This window comes from Talpa occidentalis, unplaced genomic scaffold (assembly GCF_014898055.3).
Source record: "Talpa occidentalis isolate TD23 unplaced genomic scaffold, MPIMG_talOcc4v2.1 talOcc4.23, whole genome shotgun sequence".
In the NCBI taxonomy this organism is placed as follows: Eukaryota; Metazoa; Chordata; class Mammalia; order Eulipotyphla; family Talpidae; genus Talpa; species Talpa occidentalis.
In genome coordinates, this window is record NW_023602407.1 from 64,513 (window position 1) to 85,384 (window position 20,872).

Here is a 20,872-nt window from a genome sequence, read left to right on the forward strand (position 1 = left end):
CACTTCCTCACAGGTCTCTCGCCCACATCTGTTTCAACCAGTCCACGACCAAAAGGCAAGCGTGGTTTCTTCACGCGTCTCTCTGCTCTACGTGCCTCCTCTGGGTCTCCTTCTGGCTCCATCCTGCTTCCTTCCTTCCTCAGTCTCCTCTGCAGCTTCTTCTCTCCCTGCTCAGCTCCACCCTCCCTTGGGTGGGGCAGGGAATCTGGAACCTCTCCCTTTCCTGGGGACCACCCTGTTACAATGCCCCCTTTTTAATTTTTATTCCACCATATCTATGGTGGCACAGATCTCAGGGTGTAGTCTCAGGAGACAGTCTTTTTTCATGGTTACAATGTGTGTAAGAGAAGCAACAATTAGTCAGCAGCATTGTCCATGAATGTCCAGTATGACAGTTTTCCATTACTGGAAAATAGTCCATTATCCAAGCCAAAAGAAAAAAAAAATGTGGAGGCATTAGCTAAAACAAGATAGCAAGTATATCAAAATCACAGGGAAAAAAAATCTTAAAATTGGTTGAACTTATGTAAACAAAAAACAAAAAAAAGAACAAGTTCTCTCAACATTGAGCCCAAATTGTTTCAACAGCATAGCAAAAGTTTGCAAACTAAATCTACTTTTAAACCATATTACCTATTTTTGCATAAAATCACAGCACAGAATAACTAAACAGCAATTTTAGCTGACTTTGTTGGAATACTCCATATAGGATCAGAGCAAACTTGACATCCGGTCCACATACGGTTCAAGAACAAAGTTGGTCTCACCCGATATATTTGCTATCTTGTTTTGGCTAATGCTTCCAGATTTTTGTTTTTGTTTTTACTTTTTTTTTGTTTTTTGGCTTGGACTGATGAACTGTTTTTCCAGGAATGGAGGACTTTTGCTTTCCACAGTGGACAATACCTGGAGGGACTGGTTTTTCTTTCACACTGGAACCCTGAAAATTTTCATCTGAGACTGTATCCCAGCATCCATATATTTGATCTTCATCACCATGGAATGGTGGCAAAAAGTGAAAGGGGAGAATTGATAGGGAGAAAGGATGTCCTGAGCTAATTCCATACAGGCTTTGTGGACCCCAACCCCATGGACACTGGGATCTACAAATCCCATGATCACCAAAGGGAAGGTTGGGAGGACCTGAGGGTGGAGTTAAGCAACTAGGCTCTCCCTTTGGGTATTTAACTGGCCATGTGGGGTGGTGGGGGGGTCGCTCACTTGGCCTCCAGGCGTGCTAGGTTTTTGCCAGCTCGGTGGGTCATTGGGGATTCCAGGTCAATGGAAGGGATAGGAGGCAGTTATGAACTTATCTCCCTCTTTTTTCTCCCTGAGTTATTCATTTCCCCAGTTCCCCTTCTCTTGTAAATAAACCTTTTTCAGCCTTTTGTGTGTGCTGCAGTTTAGCATTCATGAGTCCCCTTTAAGCACACGGGTGAGGACCCAGTCAGGCAACCCCATTTTATATCAGGGTTTGCCATGTAACAAAGGGAAATGAGTCCTGGACAGAGAAAGCACCCTCAATCAGTTAGCAGGCAGAATGAGGGCCTCCCCAGGGTTCCCAAACCTGTATTCTTTAAATGGCTTCTGCCTTCTGCCACATAAAGATAGAGCACTCTGAGTTTGAAAGAACACAGTACAGCAGCGCCATAGAGAGAAAGTGAAGATGGGATAACAGTTTCCCAACAAAACACTGAAAGTTAAACTACCCCCCCTCCCAGCCCCCCCAGGGCACCTGACCAGCCAGACATCCTGGGGGGAGGGGCTGCAGCTGCAGGATGTGCCCCACCCCAACCCCAGCTCTTAGCCTAGCCCAGCCCCCACCTCTACCCACCCCAGGGGGAGGGGAGCAGGAGGGGAAACTTGGTCTGCCATGATCTGCCGCAGAACTTGCCAGCCTCCCGGGTATCCTGCCCCTGGTACATCAGAGGGCGTCAGTGTCCGGCACCCTTTGGGGCATCAGCAGGGCAGGATCTCAGTGTAAAACAAGAGCTTTGGTTCAAAGAAAACAGACCATGAGTCATGTAGCATGTATGTGCAACCTGTGTGAGTACAGATTCCTGAACTAGGTATGGGTCCTTCCTCCCTGGCCCGCTCTCAAAAGGACAGAGCTAAGGTAGAGGACAGGGCACTGTCTGTGGGTTCTCACCCGTGTGCTCAGTTGCAGCCACTCAGGCTCAGGGAACAGCAATGAGGTTTCTTTAACAAAGAGGTGAGCTGGGAAATAAAGAGTTTCTAAGGCCTCCGTGGACAGCTGTGTCACCCCAGATAGTGTCCGCAGTGTCCGATAGTCCTAAATTAAGGCCGCCCATGTAAGGTGTGTAAGGTGCTACAGTCCCATCAGGGAGGGCCTGGAGCTGGTGGAACAGCCGCAAGCTCTGGGCCAGGATCCAACTCACGGTGGCAGTGGGAGGTGCACCCAGGGGGTGCTCCCCTCTGAGGAGACACCACATCAGGAACAGCCACAGTCTGAATGCCAGGCCAGACGGGAAGGAGGCAACAGCACCGGGAGGTTGTGCTGGAGAGTCAGCAGCAATGACAGGTCTCAAAAGTGACCTTGCTGCTGTAGCCCCAGTGGGCTGCATACCCTGGGGCAGTGTGGGGGGGATAGAGAGTCTCTGCTGCCAGATTGGCTGCTGCCTTTGTCCATGACACTGATGGGGGCTGGTGGTAAAGTGCCCACCCACTGTCACCCACTGCCACTCCTGCTGTTGGTTGCAGTGGACACAGCTGTCAGGGTGGCCTGGGCCCTGTCCTCAAGCAGTGGCTTCCTGGAGCCTGCCAGGGCAGGTGGGGGTCCATTCAAACCCAGCTGATGCCCCCCAGCTCTCATGCCTAGCCCAGCGAGGTGGCCTCAGGGAAGCTGTCCTGTGGCACCCACTGAAGGGCGGCCTTGGTGCTGCCCAGAAGCAGCTCCTCTGGGGGGCAAGGAGGGGGGAGCCTAAGCCCTAAGGGCTCCTGTGCTTAACCCTGGCTGCTCTCGGGGAGGGGCCCTCTGAAGGCTGCCTGGCCCCTGGCAGGAAACCCCCCTCTGCCACCACCTCTAGAGCTGTGCCCACCAGCTCCCACCCGCACACACAGGTGCCAGGGCAGGAAACCACCACTGCTGCTGCCAGCCCTTTCAGACTCCTGTTCCCACTGGCCTCTGGCTGTGCCCACTGGGGCAGCCACTCCAACAAAGCCCGCATGTCCCACCACTCAGGGGGCAGGATAGAGCTGGGTAAGCCACAGGGATCTGGAGTCAGTGTCACACACTATACTATTACATACAAACATACACACATTCACATGTAGCTATTAATGCCTTCAGTAAATTTTACTTGAAAAAAATTGCATCATAAATTTGTATCAAATGAGTGAGAAATCCATCCAGGGATAGTGACAGGCCCTCCACATCTCTACTTCACAGTCTGAAATGTTGGGTGGCATCCTGACCCCTCTTTCTCACACCCCAGATGTTACATTAGGAAATGCTGTAAAGTCTGTCTCTAAATATAGCCAGCTCCAATGACTTCCTATTATTTTCCTGATCACACCCCAAAAAGCTACCAAATTTTCCATCCTGGAATCTGTGCTAGTTTATTTATCTTTCCACCTCTCACCTTCACCTCTTGATTCTGCACAGCAGCCAGATTGAGGTTTCTAAAGAGAAGTTGACCATGTTACTCTGTCCAAAAAGGTCCATTGATAACACATCTTACTCAGAGAAAAGATTATGAAATCCAAACCAATCTTCAGTGACAAGCCTAAATATTTGTCAATTATTTCCTTTTATAGAAAAGTATAGGTTTTTCACTTTGAAACAGCAAAAGTGCAGTGTATCAGCTTAGTTAAAAATCCAGCAGCCAAATATACTACTTGGCCATCAAGTTTCTCTTTCTAAATTCATTTACATTCACATAATTCTACACTTATTACAAGATGATTTTAAAAATAAAAACCATCAAAATCTTTAAATAATCCCACATCTGGATTGAATCATGGTAGTATGGATAATTTTTATAAATTCCAGTTTATTTATTCATCAGTAAAATGTAATATTTGACAATATCTCCAGAGACTAAGCTTCCTGTGTTTAGGGAGATGATAGTATTATCATGCCTGCTATGAAGTGGATCATTTGCACAGTCACTACTAGATTATATCAGAACTGCTATCATACAAAGGCTTCCTGGTAAACAAAGTACTACAAGTGGTCATTGCCGTGCCAGTACCGAACGCAGAGCTCACTTCTGACACCAGGCACCACCTGAATCCTGTATTTGTGTTTCCTTGTTATGGCGCTGAGCCATTAATAAATGTCCTTAAGAACTGAAGATACAAAAATCACCATAATGAATGGAAACTGTCCAGACGTTGACCAAAATGTACAACCTAAATAAGCCAGCTTGTGGACCATTCACTAATAATGAGTTGAATCCAGCCATTTGGAAACTCTCATATTTTGTCATATAATTTGCTGTATCCTCTCAGCTCCAGCAGTAACAATGAAATGGTGAGAATACTTAAACCATTGTAATGATGTAACAGTAAACAATTTCTTGTAAGACCTGATTCTTTAAAAATTGTGGGTGTTAGGGGCCTCCCCTGGTGGTGCAGCAGTTGAGGGCTGAGCTGTGAAGCTGCCCGCAGCCTCTGCAGCACCAGTTCAATCCCCAGCCCCCCCGGAGAGAGTCCCACATGGCGCAACAGACCTCTCCTGCTGCGCCCACTGCTCCTCTCAGCAGTGTATTTATTTCATCAGTCTGCCTGTTCTGTTCCTTGCTCTAGCTCTGGTGAATTCTCTCACCCTTCCATGCTTCTGACTGTATCCAGTGCTTGTATAAATAAATAAATATTAAAAAAAAATTGTGGGTGTTGGGCCTCTCTGGTTGCCTAAGGGTTAAGTCTCAGCACTACCACAGAGAAAGCCCGCTGCAACAGCCTGAGTGGGTCCCCAGCCAGGGTGCTGACCCACATGGAGCAGCAGACTACTCCTGTCTTGCCCGCTGCTCCCCTCAGCAGTTGTATTTCAGTAGGTCCACCAGTTCTGCTCCCCATTCTGTCTCTCATGCCTCTGCCCTATACCATTGGCCTTCACCCCAGTTATTCTAAACAAAAATTAAAAAAAAAAAAAACTTAAAAAATTGTAGCTGTTTCATTAGGAAATTATAGATAAATAATAACTCAGTGTTGCAAAGGGAAAATAAAGGATAAAAGCATCAAGATTTGTTACTATCAGGAGAATAACAATTTGTCACAAGATGTCACCTTCTGGCCATGTGGGGGATATATCAGTGGTATAAAAAAGTCATAACCTGCAGCATCAAGTACAAGATCCATCTCAGACCCAGCAAACAGCAGTGGCTGGGGACCCAGTGGTGGTGCAGGTACAACAATACAAAAGGGGGGACTCAGTTAGCGGGAGTCAGGCTTTGTCGTCAAATGAGTCTGATGCCAAACTAGAGAGGGTCAGTCCACTGTCCAGCGCTGCTGGGCCAGGAAGCCTGGGTTGGTCTGCAGCCCTGGTCAGCAATAGCACAGCCTGGTGGGGGTCAAGTGTTAGTTTTCAAGATTGGCTTAATCTAATCTGGCCCTTCATTTGCTTTCTCTCTATCCATATATAAGTATTTCTCTTTTTCCTTCTGACATATCCCTCTTCTATCCATGTTGCCAGAGTGGCATGAGTTATGTTTTCTGATTGTGGATGCTATTTCATTATACAGGAACATACATCACCTGTATATGTACATACATGTATACATGTAATACCAGCTTCTACTTGATTCGTCACCTGTCTGGGACATTCAGGTGGTTCCCATAGCTTGGCTACTGTAAATAGTGCTGCAGTGGTGACGGGAGTGCAGGTCCCTTCACAGGAGAGTATTTATCCTCTGTGAGGAGATCCTCAGTGTAGAATTGCTGGGTCCAATGGCAGAACCACATTTACTCTTTTAAGAAACCTCAGTACTGTTTCCATAAGGGCTGGCTCAGTCTATATTTAAAAACAATGTAGGACTGTCCCCTTTTTTTGTCCCCAGGACTGTCCCCTTGCCAGCACTTGTTGTTTCTGGTCTTTTGGATATGGGCCATTCTCACAGGTGTGAAGTGGTTTAAACCAGGGGATCAAAAAGCCAGAAAATGGGGAAAAAAAGAAATCCTGTAACACTCAGGCCAACACATGGCTGTCTCACACCATGAAAGAAAATAATTATGAAGAAATTCAGGTGTATTACCTGGGTGTTAACAATATCAATGGTCCACTGCATTCTCAAGATGTCCTCCTGAAAGCATCCCCATAATCTAGTCCTAGCCTCTCTGCTTCAACCCACAGCAACCACTGCATACTTGAGGGTCTCACCTTTAGGGGCTGAGATACATTTCAGAGCCATGGGCACTGCCGCTGCCCAGGGGAGAACACAACAAAACTTGGTCAGAGATGAGACCAGGAGGGACTGATGAGGGTGAGTCCCCCATGGGCTCCATCTACACTGTCCCCAGGGGCGCAGGGATCAAACTCCTGATCCACACTTACCTGGAGCCAGAGTGTAGCTTCCTCCTTGTCCACCTGTGGGAAGAAACATCATGTGACACCAGGGAGCAGTCAGGTCAGAAGACCTAAAGGAATCTTCTAATCCTACACCACAGGAAAGTTTCAAGAACTGTGACTAAAGACCCAGGTCAGGACTGGGAAAACAGAAGAAAGTAGGTGAAGGGGGACTGAACCAAATGCCCTCTGGGCAATACACATGTGTGGATGGTACTTCCCATTAACCAGGCAGGGCAAGTTCTCCCTGGGACATGAAAGCCCTCAGTGGACAAGATCCCCCACCTCCTTCCCAACCTGAGCGCTTCTTCCTCCACATCACAGCTGCAGCCACCGCAGCTCCAGTGAGCACAGCTCCAAGGAGAACCAGGCCAGCAATGATGCCCGTGGTGGGGATGGAGGGCTGAGGAGGGGGCACTAGAAGGGAAGGGAAGGTCAGACTCTGAGCCCCAGGCCTCATTCTGCCCCTCTAAAGGTTTCCAGAATGGCTCCTGATTCCTCTGAGCAGAAGCTCAGTGACCATGTCCCCCTCCTCACCCCATCTCAGGACTCGGAGCTCCTCCAGCCCCGCGTGTTGCACACGGCACATATAAATCTGCTCCTTTCCAGAAGGCATGACCACAGCTGCCCACTTCTGGAAGGTTCCATCCCTACCAGGCCTGGTGTCCACCAGCTCTAAGTGCTGGGTCAGGTTCTCCCCATCTCGCTGCCAGGTCAGGGTGATGTACGCAGGGTAGAAGCCCAGGGCCCAGCACTTCAGGGTGACCTCATGGTCAGAGGTGAGGTTGAGGGTCACTTGTGCCTTTGGAGGATCTGACAAGGATAAAAAAAATCACACTTTGGGTTTTTTCTTCCTGGACACTGAAGTAGCCTCCCTGACCATCTTCAGAAAGAACATGACAATTGGTTTGGAGGGAGGAAGCACAAAACCAGCCTAGTCTGGGGAATCTGGGATAATCAGGTGAGAGCCCAGGGTAGGAGGACACTGGTTTTTGCTCCTGACCTGGGTGGAGGGTGATTGACACAGAAAGGCAGGAGTCAGATCCAGAAATGTTCTCAGACCAAAAACAAGACCTTGAAAGAGAAACTCATGGTTCCCAGGATGGCTGTCGGTCAAAAGGTTGCAGGGAAGAGTTATTTCAGGACGGCCTCCCCTCCCTCAGGAGAGACTGGATTCCTTAACTGTCCAGAAAAGTGGTGTCTTCTGGGCGAGTCTCTAGCACAGAACATGACACCCAGGGGGACTCTCCCTCTCTGCCCAGAAAGCAGCTGCTGTTCTGCCCATGATTCCATTTCCCTGTGGGGCCCAGGAGAGGGGAGGTCCGAGGCCTCGTGGCCCCTCTCACCTGTGCGCTGCAGCACCTCCTTCCCCATCTCCAGGAGTCTGCGGAGCCGCGGGAAGCACCTGCTCTGCACACTGTGCCTGACGCGCTCGGCCCTGCCCGCCGCCTCCCACGCGCGCTGGGTGATCTGAGCCCCCGAGTCCGCGGGGGTCCAGGAGCGCAGGTCCTCGCTCAGGGAGGTGAAATCCGCGCCGTCGGTCACGCCCGCCGAGGAGGCTCAGGTCTGGCCCCACTTCACAGCCAAACATCCTCTGCAGGGTGTGAGACCCTGAAACCCACCCTTCCGGTCAGCCCCGAGGTCACCCCGAGATCACCTGCCTTTTCACCCTGAATAAACCTAAACTGAAAATGAAAGGACAGGCAAAAAGTGCCGCGGGCTCTTCCCAGTGGAGGGACCTGGCAAAAGCCTCGAGGGGTCAGTGGACCCTGAGACCCGGGACACCCCGGCCTTACATTGGGAATGGGGGTGACCTGACCCTGGCCCCGCTCCGCGAAGCTCACCGTCCTGGCTCTGGTTGTAGCGGCCGCGCAGGTCCCTCAGGAGCGCTTTGAACCACTGCGCGTTGTCCCTTTGGTTCTGAGTCTCCTCGTCCAGGTCCTCCTGCCCCACCTGCCCCGCCCAGGGCGCCCGCAGCTCCGCACTCTGGCCCGGAGAGTCGCTGTCGAACCGCCAGAACTGCGTGTCGTCCACGTAGCCCACGGCGATGTAGCGGGGCTCCCCGGGCCAGGCCAGGACTTCGCGGTGTAGAAAAGCCTCAGGGAGTGGGAGCCTGGTGGCGGGAGGGGAGACCCGGGCTGACCCTCCTCTCGCGAGGGCCCAGGGCCCAGGGCCCAGGGAGATGGGCCTGGAGGGGAGAAAGGGGCGGGGCCGTGAGAGTGAAAAAGGGGGTGGGCCAAGAAGGGCCCAGACTCAGGGGCCCAGAGCACTCAGGGGAGGCGGGAGGGACAGAAGGGGCCAGAACACAAGGGGCCTGAAGGGGTACAGAGGTTGGGGAGGAGATGAGCCTTTCCTGGGGTCCTGCACCCGCAGTGGGCTCCTTGCTCCTCACTCCTGGAGCAACAGTGTCCAGCTGGACACGCACTCACCCGCCCGGGTCTCCATCAGGGCCAGGGGCCCCCAGAGCAGCAGCAGGAGGGTGAGGGGCATCACACCCCGATTTAGGGGTCTGGGGAGAAGGAGTCCAGGACAGTCCTTGGAGACTTTGTAACTGGAGCAGGATGATGCTGATTGTCTTCCCTGGACACCCCCAGGAAATGGGGAGAGAGAATGGGGGTGAGTGTGGGGTCATCAAGGCTGCACCACCCCACAGAGCCTGTGAGAGGGAGACATGATGCTGTGACAGTGTGACATCCACAGACAGGGGAGGCTCCAAATTCCCTTCCCCACCTTAGGGAGGAGTGGATTTGGGCTGGGAGAGGCAGCAGCCTGGAGAAATGAAGAAAGTATTGTGAATATTCCACTTTAATACTGAATTATAACTGTATAGGTGGTAGTTTCTCAAAGGTTATTTGCAAAGTGAAACCTGAAATAATATCAGGGAATATTTCCTATTCTGTTACATTTCCATAGACCTCTCTTGCATAGTGGTTGTAACTTGTGCTAAAGTATGATTTTTTTAAGGTGATACATTGTCTCACTAAGTTACATAGATCTTTAGTGTTAATTATACTGGAATCAAGTGATCAAAAAAAGTTTTATTTTTTAGTCACAAATCCCAAAAGAAAAATTCGTACTGTAAGTTGTTAAGTAGTGATGCTCTCAATTTTTCATAATTCTGGTTTTCTCGGAGAGCTTATATTTTATCAGGCAACATTACAGCCGTTTGTCAATTGTCTATTGATTTTCTTCAAGAAACAGACATTCATTTTTGTGTAAAGTTTCTGCTAATTAACCAAATTTAAATAACCTTAGTTTTTGTCATTCATCCCTTCAAGTGAGATTGATATTGTCCACAAATAAAAGAGTCTAATTCATCTCATACAAATATTTTCCTCGGGACACATGTGTGGGGATGCCACAGAAGTGCTCCGTGTGTCCTTCTAGGTCAGCACACCAGATATTTTAAAATGTGAAGTCGAGGATGACGCAATAATGAAGATAACTTAATGCTTTCTGAACCTTTTCAAGTAAAACTGGCTTTAATTTTTGTTTCTGCAGGTAAGTGCTGGTGATAAATTACTTCTTCTGCAGTGGAACTATAAATTCCTTTCTTACTAAATTTTAGCTCAGCAAATGCCAAAATAGTGAAAAGACAAATGGTGTCTATGTGATGTTTTGAAAATAGTTTTATGTCATGGATCCCATGAAAGGTTCTGTGTGACGTCAAGGGTTCCACAGACCACACTTTGAGAAACGCTTTTCTCAGGAAACCAGGGAGCATCTCCCAAGTGTTCTCTGCCTTTGCCTCCTCTTCACTTCCCAGCATCCCTCTCCCTGGCTGGCTCCTGTCTCCCCAGGCTGCCTACCCTGCAGATATAATGGGGAGCAGATAGAGCACCCTGGAGACTTGGAGCTTGCACTGTCATGAGAGATGGACACTGAGTAAAGGTGATAAAGACACATGTAAACCCCACCTGAGCCCCGTGCTAGGAGGAAGGAGCATGTTTATTGTGAAAGCAGAGAAGCAGGAGATCTACAGGTCCCGACCACTATTGTCATGGTATCAAAGATGTTAAAAAATATACATATTAAAAACAAATTAAGCATAAGGAAAACAGATTTCATCTCCTCCCATAGCTGTCACTTCCGCCTCTGACACACATGCTCTGGCCCCATAGACCAGCCTGTCCCCCTCTTCCCTCAGCCCCCTCCACATCCTGCCCCAGAACCCAACCATATTGAGGAGGCCTGTAGCCTAATCTGCCTCCTAGTCCTGCCCCATCCTCACCCTCATCTGCTCTTCCCTCATTTATTTTGTGCTGAAGGAAAGGCCTCCCATGATGTTCAGAAAGGGGTCCCCAAGACAAGCCACTATGGCATGTGAATTATTTCCATCTGAGCTTCATGAGGGGTTCATCTTAAGAAATCTTTACTACTTTATAACTACCTAGTATGAAAATTGGTGGTCTTACCCAAAATTAGGGTTATTGCCTGAAATGAGCTTTGTATCCGAGAAACCTACCTATAAGTCAGGGCAAACATAATTCCAGAACATCTGGTCTTCATCATATGAGCCGCCCTGTCCTTGCCATGTGATCCCCTCCTCTCCCTTGGAGTTCCCAGGCCCCTATCTCACTACTTAGCTCAGGAGACACACCCTCATTTCCCGCACAGATTTCAGACACTCATTTAGATGTAGATTCCCTATGCATGTGTAGGTAAATTTGGTTATTTTCTAGTTAAAAAAAAGAAAGAAAAAAGGATTTTATAGAATTTCATGTGCTCAGAATAAGAGTTCTTGAAAATTAGAGATTTAATCACAGAAATGAATAAATCAGTAGATGAACTGGACTATTTAAGACTCACTCCCACTATATAATGTAAATGGAAAAGAAATGACAAGCAGAGAGAAGACCTACAAGAACCTGAGTCTATCGATCAGGAGAGTCCGACAAGTTAATAATACGAGTGTCTAAAAGAATGGACAGTGGAAATGATGAAAAAAATCAAGAAAATTCCTGAGCATTCACAGATAAAATGGGCACGCTGAGTGTCCTCCCCGGGTTCCTCCTACAGAGGATGAGCAGCCCCACACCATGACCCACTGCCCGGGACTTTCAGAAAGAGGCTGGAGAAGGACAGTCCTTGGGGCCTCAAGAGACAACTCAGGCCTGGAGGCCAGAAGACCCTGGAGCCAGGCCTGCCCAGTCCTCAGGGGAATCCAGCCCAGACTCCATGTCAGACCCAGGTGAGGGAGACGCTGGGGGCACAAACATTCATTTCATCTGTTCGTGGTCTCAGGGGTTACTCTCCACGTCCCTCCTCTAGTGGGCAAAGGACACTGGTGGGCAAAGGGGGAACAAAGATGATGGACACAGAGAATAGGACACAGGTAAATCAGCCACAGGGGAGCAGGGACAGGAGAGAGGCCAAGGGTGAGGTGAGGGATCTGGGCCTTCAGCCCTGCCCAGGTGAACAGGCCCCATGCCCCGGGAGGCAGGACTGAGGCTGTGGGACAGGGGTCTGCCCAGCATGAAGCGGGCAGAATAGCTGGTGTGTGTGATATGTCCATGGAGATTCTGACCCTGGGGAGGGCTTGGGGCTGATTAAGATTGAGAAAAACAGGAACTAAGCACATGAGGGGACAAGATAATTATAACTTCAGAGAAGAAAATTATTCTGGTCTACTCACTGCTCAGCTGTGACTGGCTCTCATGAGGTCAAATGATATAAAACCTGCACTATGTGTCTCTCAATAATCTGCCAGAGTGGCCTCAGGGGGCAAATGCCTGTGCTGTGGATCTGAGGGGCCACCCTGAGGCCTCCTTGCCACTCAGCCAGCTCTCAAGGCCTGGGTGGTGTGGGCAGGGACGTCTCCAAGATTCTGGCTAAAAGATTCCATGTGAAGGAGCAGAAAGCAGGACCGTCAGGGGCCCTAGAAAGGCTGCTGGGAAGACAGTGACAAGCCTCCTTGGGGAGGAGGCTACAGCTGCTCGCCCAAGAGCTGTAGCACCACGAGGAAGCAAGTCACCAGGCCCTTCAGAACATGTCCCCGTGCTCAGTGGTGCCCAAGCCCTGACACAGGAGACAACTTTTCTGAAAGACACAATTCAGGGTAAAGAGGACATTAAACAATGTGAACAGGACACATCTCAGCCGATGCAGGTGTCAGTAGAAACAGACCAGTCCAAGTCCAGAGAGCAGCTGCTGCAGAACCTCCAAGAAGCGGACGCGTGAGCATGTTTGGAGCTGACACTGAGGAGACACTGATAACTCAGACAGAGCCGACATTTCTGCCAGGTTGACAGGCATGTGGAACAGCTTAGTGTTGGTCTCCATCCTCCAGGCTGCTCAGAAAAACAGGTGCCCTCAGAGGCTTTAAAGGACAGGCTGGAGGCCTTGACCTGCCCCCAGAGTGTGGCCACATTTGTGGGGCTTGGATTATCATGTGCCTCAACTGTTCTGTGTCTTTGCCTTGATTATTCTTTGCTTTGAAAATTCTGTGCTCTCAGTGTGCAGAAACAGGGAAAGTCTGACATGAGGAACCTCTTGGGCAAAAGTCCTGGTGTGAGCATCTATCTATACGTGCTAGAAACAGCGTGCGCAGAAACAGAAATAGGTGTGATGGTGAAAGCAGCTTAATCACTGAGACTTTCCTTGTTTCTCCCTGTTTCCCCACCTTGGCTGGGCCCCCTGGTAACGCATCCCCCACACACTTGTGCATTCCCCAGGTGCCTGCTGCTGCTTTGGTCTTTTGTATTTTCTGTCTGATCCTAAATAAAAACGAGACTGCCCTTGGAGTTGGGCTGCATCTTCGTGCTGTGGTCCCTCTAGGCTTCTCATTGTTCTGCACATGGACTCTGAGTAATCCCTTTTCATCCTACCACTGCATATCATAACCAGACAATTGGTCCAAGCTCAACCCCCACAAAAGGGAAGCCCGTCACAGGGGAAGGATACCCGACTTCATTCTGTTAAGGCACATCGTCAGTAAAGGGCTGGTCTTGCAAGCCTGCGGGGAGGCCATGTTAGGTATCTCTCCTGGAGGTTTTTTCCTCTTTTTTCCTTTTCTCTGCTTGTGTAATTGAATTTTGCTTTTGCTTTTATTTTATTTTTTCTTAAGATTTATCTATTTATACAAGAACAAAGGTATAGGCTAGATGTGCGGGAGAGTGAGAGGACTCACCAGAGACAGAGTGGGGAACAGAACAGGCAGACTGATGAAATACACTGCTGAGGGTAGCAGCGGGCGAGACAGGAGAGGTCTGCTGTGCCATGTGGGAATTTCCCCTGCTGGCTGGGATCGAACCCTCGCTGCAGAGATTGTGGACAGATTCACAGTGAGGTGCTCAACCACCTGTGCCACCAGGGAGGCTCTGCTTTTGCTTTTAACTTAAGGGGAATGCACTTACAAGTGAAGAAAAACAGCATAAATTACAATTACAGAGTCTTTTAAAAGTGGGAGGATACAAAGAACTAAGCACCAGCTCCATAAATTACTTCTCATCCTTAGACAACACAGTTCTCATTACCCAAAAGGAGGGCTTTAGACCTGGAAGCCTGGGAAAGGCAGGACAGTGGCTGAGGCCATCAGCGGGACCCAGGACAGTGTCTCCCCTTCCTGTGTGGAGTCTCTGTGATCAGCACTGAGACCCGTGCAAGGGAAAAAAGATCTGACACCCAGAGGGCCCAGGGCTTTCTGCCCGACGTGTCCTTCTCCTCTCCTTTCTCCTCCGCCGTCTCCAGCAAATTTTGAGCCCCTCATAGAAATAAGTTTTCGTGAAGGATGGCAGTCCAAGGGAGAAAAATTATTTGTGGAGGAGGCCAGTGTCCCTAATATGAAAGTTTGCCATTTGCTGTTTTCAAAAAATCTAGAAAAACTATTTCTGACAATAGTATTCAAAGTTCATTTATTAAAAAAAAAAAAAAATTGAAGCTGTAGAAATGGGTATGACATGGCTGCATGGGATTGGAAAGTCCTTATCAAAACAGTACAGTTGGTGCCCAACCACTGGGCCCCCCCCAGGTGGTGCAAGGGGTTAAGCCTCAGCACTATGAAGCTATCAGCAGCCACTGCAGTACAAGTTCAATCCCTAGGCTGGGAGCTGACCCACATGTTTCATCAGACCTTTCTTGTCTCGCCCCCTGACTCCTCAGCAGTGTATTTCAGTCAAACCACCTGTTGTGCTCCCCACTCTGTCTCTGATGAATCCTCTCACTCCCACCCACCACTCTGGCCTATTTTGCAGCTCTTTTATACATAAATTAGCAAAATTAATCTTAAAAAAATACAAATCACTGCTCATTATCGTTTCTGGCTTCAGATTCTTTCACCAAAATTAGAAAAATATCCACAGCAGTTGGCTGGTGGGGGGTTGCCTATGGTCTCTGCAAGCACTAGACTCCACTAGAATCATTGGCAGGTCTCTGCTGCCTTCCCTCTGAGGAAGAACTGGACCCTTCTTTTGTCCATCATGCAATACTGTTCTGGTCTGCTCTATGGGTACAAAATTCTATTTCCCTGTGTTTTCCTAATCTTAAAATCTGACTGTTTAAGATAAAAATTACTAAGTTATTTTGGACTTGCTAATAAACTATACAGAACACTTAATTGTTGAGAAAAACTTCTAAATTGCTTATTAGGTCTGGGAAAGTCTAAGTTAAAACTAACTAACCTAGTAAAAACTATAGAATGAAAATGCAACTTTGTGAGTTGAATTTCAAACCTCAGATTTCTTTTTTTCTTTTTTTTTTTAAGATTATTTATTTTTTTATACAAGCACTGGGTATAGTCAGAAGTGTGGGAGGGTGAGAAAATTCACCAGAGCCAGAGCGGGGAACAGAACAGGTAGACTGACGAAATACACTGCTGAGGGGAGCAGTGGGCATGGCGGGCGGGGGGGGGTGTCTGTCACACCATGTGGGACCCTCGCTGGCAGCTGGGGGTTGAACCGGCACTGCAGAGGCTGTGGGCAGCTTCGCAGCCCAGTGCTCAACCGCTGTGCCCCCAGGGGAGGCCATCAAACCTCAGATTTCTGATGAGAGTCCAGGAACAAGCAAACTGCAAAATAATAATCTTAATGTGTCTCTTCTCCTGTACACCTCATGGTGCATAAAAGACAGTTAAGTCAAAATGTCACTCTTAAAAATACAAATTTGAGGGCCTCCCCGGTGGCGCAGCGGTTGAGCGCAGCGTTGCGAAGCTGCAAGCAGCCTCTGCAGGGCCGGTTCGATCTCCAGCTGCTCCCCGTCCACCGGAGGAGGGTCCCACATGGCGCGCAGACCTCTCCTGACGCCCACTGCTCCCCTCAGCAGTGTACTTCGGTCCTTCTGCCTGCTCTGCTCCCTGCTCTGGCTCTGGTGAATTCTCTCACCCTCCCGCGCTTCTGACTGTACCCAGTGCTTGTATAAATAAATAAATAAAATCTTTAAAAAAAAAATACAAATTTGAGATGTTTTATCTAAAGGAATTAGTAAAAGCAGCTTGTAAATTTAATCAATAAAAACATCTCCGTATTTTGGGCCTCCCCTGGTGGCGCAATGGTTGACCACTGGGCTGCGAAGCTGCCGAAGCTTCTACAGCGCTGGTTCCATTCCCGGCCACTGGTGAGGGTCCCACATGGTGCGACAGACCTCTCCTGCCATGCCCGCTGCTCCCCTCAGCAGTGTATTTCGTCACTCTGCCTGTTCTGTTCCCTGCCCTGGCTCTGGTGAATTCTCTCACCTGCCGGCGTTTCTGACTGTACCCAGTGCTTGTATAAATAAATCTTAAAAAAAAAATCTGTATTTTCACAGATAGAATAACTACTTCTTAAAACTAATACACATGGGGCCTCCCCGGTGGCGCAGCGGTTGAGCGCTGGGTTGCGAAGCTGCCCGCGGCCTGTGCGGCGCTGGTTCGATCCCCGGCTGCTCCCCGGCCACCGGAGGAGGGTCCCACATGGCGCGCAGACCTCTCCTGCCGCCCCGCTGCTCCCCTCAGCAGTGTACTTCGGTCCTTCTGCCTGCTCTGCTCCCAGCTCTGGCTCTGGTGAATTCTCTCACCCTCCCGCGCTTCTGACTGTACCCAGTGCATGTATAAACAAAACAAACAAACAAACAAACAAATAAATAAATAAAACATGCCTCTATTAAAAAAAAAAAAAAAAAAAGAGCAGAATGTGAAAATAATTGGAAAAAAAAAAAAAAAAAAAAAAAAAAAAAAAAACTAATACACATGGTCAAAGGTTTTTTTAAGATTTATTTATTTATTTACTTATTTATACAAGAACTGGGGTACAGCCCAGATGTGCAGGAGGGTGAGCGGATTCACCAGAGACAGAGGGGGGAACAGAACAGGCAGACTGACTAAATACACTGCTGAGGGGAGCAGCATGCGCCACAGGAGAAGTCTGCCGTGCCCACATGGTCAAAGTTTATGTTAAGGAATGTATTTGAAATGGATGAGTTGAAGGTATTGGGAAACAGTGGTGTCAAAATAAAATGGCTCTTTAAAAAGAAATGGCATAAAAATAGGAAGGTAAAAGAAAATGTTGAAGGTCTGAGAGAGGTATGTATCTGTGCTGTTATGTGCTCAAATGACTTGTTATAGAAATATTTAAGTTTAGTATCAGTAGTGTACTTATGTCCAACCAAACTTTAATTTTCATCTGTAATAAGGACTCAAGTATTCTTAAACTGCTCTCACTAATTTTTGATGACAAATTAAGGACTGTTTGTGTAATCTAAAATCTTGGTGCTTTTTTTACCCTCAGGTTACATGAAAAAATATTTTCCTATCAGCATTGCTCAGACTCATCAATGAATAGCTCTATTCTTAAAAATCCTTATCACTGGCTTTGGTCTGGAGTGGGGGTGGAGTCCACAAAGCCTGTATGGAATTAGTTCAGGACATCCTTTCCCCCTAACATGAGGACCCCTGCTACCAGGACCAGACTGGCCGGGCCTGTCCCATCACTGACCCTGTGCGCCCTGACCAGGAGTTGGGTCCAACAGGGGTGAACCCCACTCCGGAGACTCACCTCTGTGCGAGCTCCCGCGTCTCCCCACAGCCCCAGGTCGCAGGCGCCCTAGGCTGCCCTAGGCTGTTTGTGGGCCTCTGGGGAGTGGGTGCCTTTCTCTGTTGTTTCTGAGTCTATTTATTACCCAGTGTGGTTTGCTCACAGCCTTAGTGGTTAGTCGCATTTCCCCTGGGCGCAGGTGGGGTGCCTGCAGAAGCTCCTGACCCTAGTTTATTGTTGTTTATTTCCCCTTTTTGTAGGTCGGACTGAGCCGGCTTTGCGGGTGGGGGAGGGTGCAGAGTTCTGCTGCTTTCCTCTCTTCTCCTCCTCTGATATTGCAACTTTCCTCTCCCGGCAGTTTGCTGGCGTCATCAGTTTATCTTGCCTGTCCTGGTTCTTGCAGGGACCTGCCGCTTTTTCTCCCTATTGTTTTTTTTTTTTTTTTTTTTTTAGATTATTTATTTATACAAGAACCAGGGTACAGGCCAGATGCGCGGGAGGGTGAGAGGATTCACCAAGGACAGAGTGGGGAACAAAACAGGCAGACTGACTGAAATCCACTGCAGAGGGGAGCAGCAGGGGAGACAGGAGAGGTCTGCCGCACCATGTGGGACCCTCACCAGCCAGCAGCTGGCGGGGCTGCGGACAGCTGCACAGTGTGGTGCTCAACCACCTGAGCCACCAGGGGAAGCCCTCTCCCTGTTGTTTTTATGGGAGAACTTACTGCTAGCATTTCTTTGCCACCATTTGATCGGCTGACTGTCCTAGAGATTCAAATATTTGTCTTATACTCCCCTCCCGGAGTTGGGCAGAAAAGGAAGAAAATGGATCTTGTGGGCTCAATGAAACTTCCCCTCCACCCACCTGGGGTGATCTAAAAAAGTTAATGAGTGAAGAGAAAAAAGAAAATAAAAAAATTTTTAGTAAGGGAATGATAAAGGGGAACAGCCAGGACACGAGTTGGTTTTAAGGATTTAAAAGTAAGGCGGGCACAGACTCGTGAGTGAGCCCAGACCTTCATGGTGTTACATAACCACTGAGACTGGGGGATTCAAGGAGCATTGTTAGCTTGAGGGGTGTTATGGTTCCATCAGGAAGAGAGGAGGTTCCTTTGATTGCACCCTAAGAGGGGTGGGAAAGACACCTCAGCCTGGCACTGTAGTGTCCCAAACACCTGGAGGGGTTGTAGCCAAAGTGGCGGCATCAGTGAGAATTAGGGCTTTGGTGTTATTCCTGTCTTGTGTAGCAGCAGCTGGGAGAACCAATCATGTCTGCCAAGGCTGTTAGTTTGGAATTCAGTCACCATGTCCTGTCCTAATAGAGGAAGTTAGGAAAGCAAGACTGAAAACCTATAAACATGTGGCCTTGTAGCGAGCAAGGAAGCAGTGCTGTGCAGTGTCCTGGCTCAGGCTGGCCATCAGTACTAGTGAGGGGGACAATTGACCAGTAGGTCAGTCCAAAGAATTGCAGCAAGGCAGAGCAAACGGCTCATTATTTACCAAGAAGGTGATCTTTTTGTCTAACACTTCTAGGGTCACCTGAGGCTTATCCATATAAACAGTACACAGGAGTGCCTGTCTCATGTCTGGACTTCTTCAGAGAAGGTCTCCTACACCGGGTTCTTCATAGTCAGAGGCAGCTGGTGGTCAAGACTGTCCTCCCATCCTGTCCTGTGGGTTGGGCTTGTCCCTCCCTCTCTGGAGAGTGGGGCAGTCCCTCTTTCAGTGCCCTGTGCGATGGCACTGAGGGCATGGCCCTGTGGGCAGCTTCCTTGCCCCTGAGGTGTCCCAGTTGCTGGCAGTGGAAACAAGCTGGCAACTCATTAATAGGTTGAGGTCCAAATGCCTTGAGGTGCATGGGGCCTGGGGTAAGTCTGAGGTATCAGGGCAATGAGAATGGCAACTGCCATATACTGGGCCCTTCTCTTGTCTTTTTCAGTCTAGCAAGTCCCTTCCATGTTACTGTAGCCTTGAAGGCCATGTCCAAAAGTGTTAAAAGGATCTTAGACCCTTGGTTTAGTCTCTGGAGCCTGCACCTGATGTTAGAGCAAGACTGGCTAAGGAAGGAGGCCGCTAAAATGATGTGGAATTTTTGGAATTTTGAGTAACTTATCTCAGCCATTTTATAATTGACTGGCTTATTAGGTTTTAAGAAGTCTTATGTATTTTAGAACAATCTCATTAGTTTATATTTATGTTGAACAGGTGTAACAATCCTATGAGAATACTTCCTATGAGGTATCAATATACCCAAATTGACTCAGTTGTTTGTTTTTACGATGAAAAACAATTTTGGGACCTCCCTTGGTGGCACAGGTGGTTGAGTGCAGTGCTGTGAAGCTGTCCGCAGCCTCCCCAGCCAGCCTGCGAGAATCCCACATGGCTCAGCAGACCTCTCCTGTCTCGCCCGCTACTCCCCTCAGCAGTGTATTTTGTCAATCTGCCTGTTCTGTTCCCAGCTCTCTCTGGTGAATCCTCTCACCCTCCTGCGCATCTGGCCTGTAGCCCAGTTCTTGTATAAACAAACAAACAAACAAATAAATAAATAACTATTAAAAAAAAAAAAGAAAAACAATTTTATCGGGTGTCCTGGCTGTGCCCAGCCCTGACTGCCCCTGTGCCCAACCCCCAGGACCCTCACCCTGTCTTCTTGGGGTAACTCACCTCCCTGTCACCTCCTGCTCCCCCTGGGGCTCAGGTCACCTGTCACCTCCTCAGGGAGGAGGCCCAGCGGGTCCCAGGTCAGGGGCCCCTCGCTCTGTGCTCCCCGGGCCCAACTTCAGCTGGACCCTGAGTTACATACACAGAGTCCCAGGACGGCTCACTCTGCGCCCCAGTGCCTGGCAGGTGGCACACCAAATACAGATCATTTGAGTTAAGAAATAATACGGTTATGCAAAAAGTGGCTGAGGAGGACTCTTGTTTCTGGTAATGGTGGGCTAGGACTTTCCCACCAACCAACATACTGAAAACCATGTGTTTTGTTGGGATTTGTCCTGCTTATGCACACAGAGATTTCAGACATTTCCAGGGCTATGATGTGAAAAAGTGTCCTTATTCTGTTTGAACAGAGGTCAGAAATTGGTCATTCTCTAGAAGTTTGGGGGCCCAGCCACTGTCATTACTTCCCTCTCTCCCCACGCATCTCCCTCCACCACAAGAGCCACATCAGGAGGAAGTTTTAATAAGACAACAATAAAAGGGCTGCCTGGGCGGGTAGTAGAAGCCCATCACTGACAGGACCCAACCCTCACTCTGGATGTTGTCCAGTGAATTGTGATGATGAGAAAATGAGAAAGAAACAATAATTTCACCTCCTCTAACGTTACACCTTCCTCCAAGAGCTGAGGTAGACCCTGCTCCATCTCTCCCTCCCTTCCTGGACTGTGGACAAAAACTCAGCT

General features: G+C 48.7%; 1 pseudogene; it reads right to left on the bottom strand.

Annotated features, from left to right (window-relative positions):
- Positions 1 to 6,827: 6,827 nt before the first annotated feature.
- Positions 6,828 to 9,018, bottom strand: LOC119253904 (class I histocompatibility antigen, Gogo-OKO alpha chain-like; annotated as a pseudogene).
- Between the last annotated feature and the right edge of the window lie 11,854 nt (positions 9,019 to 20,872).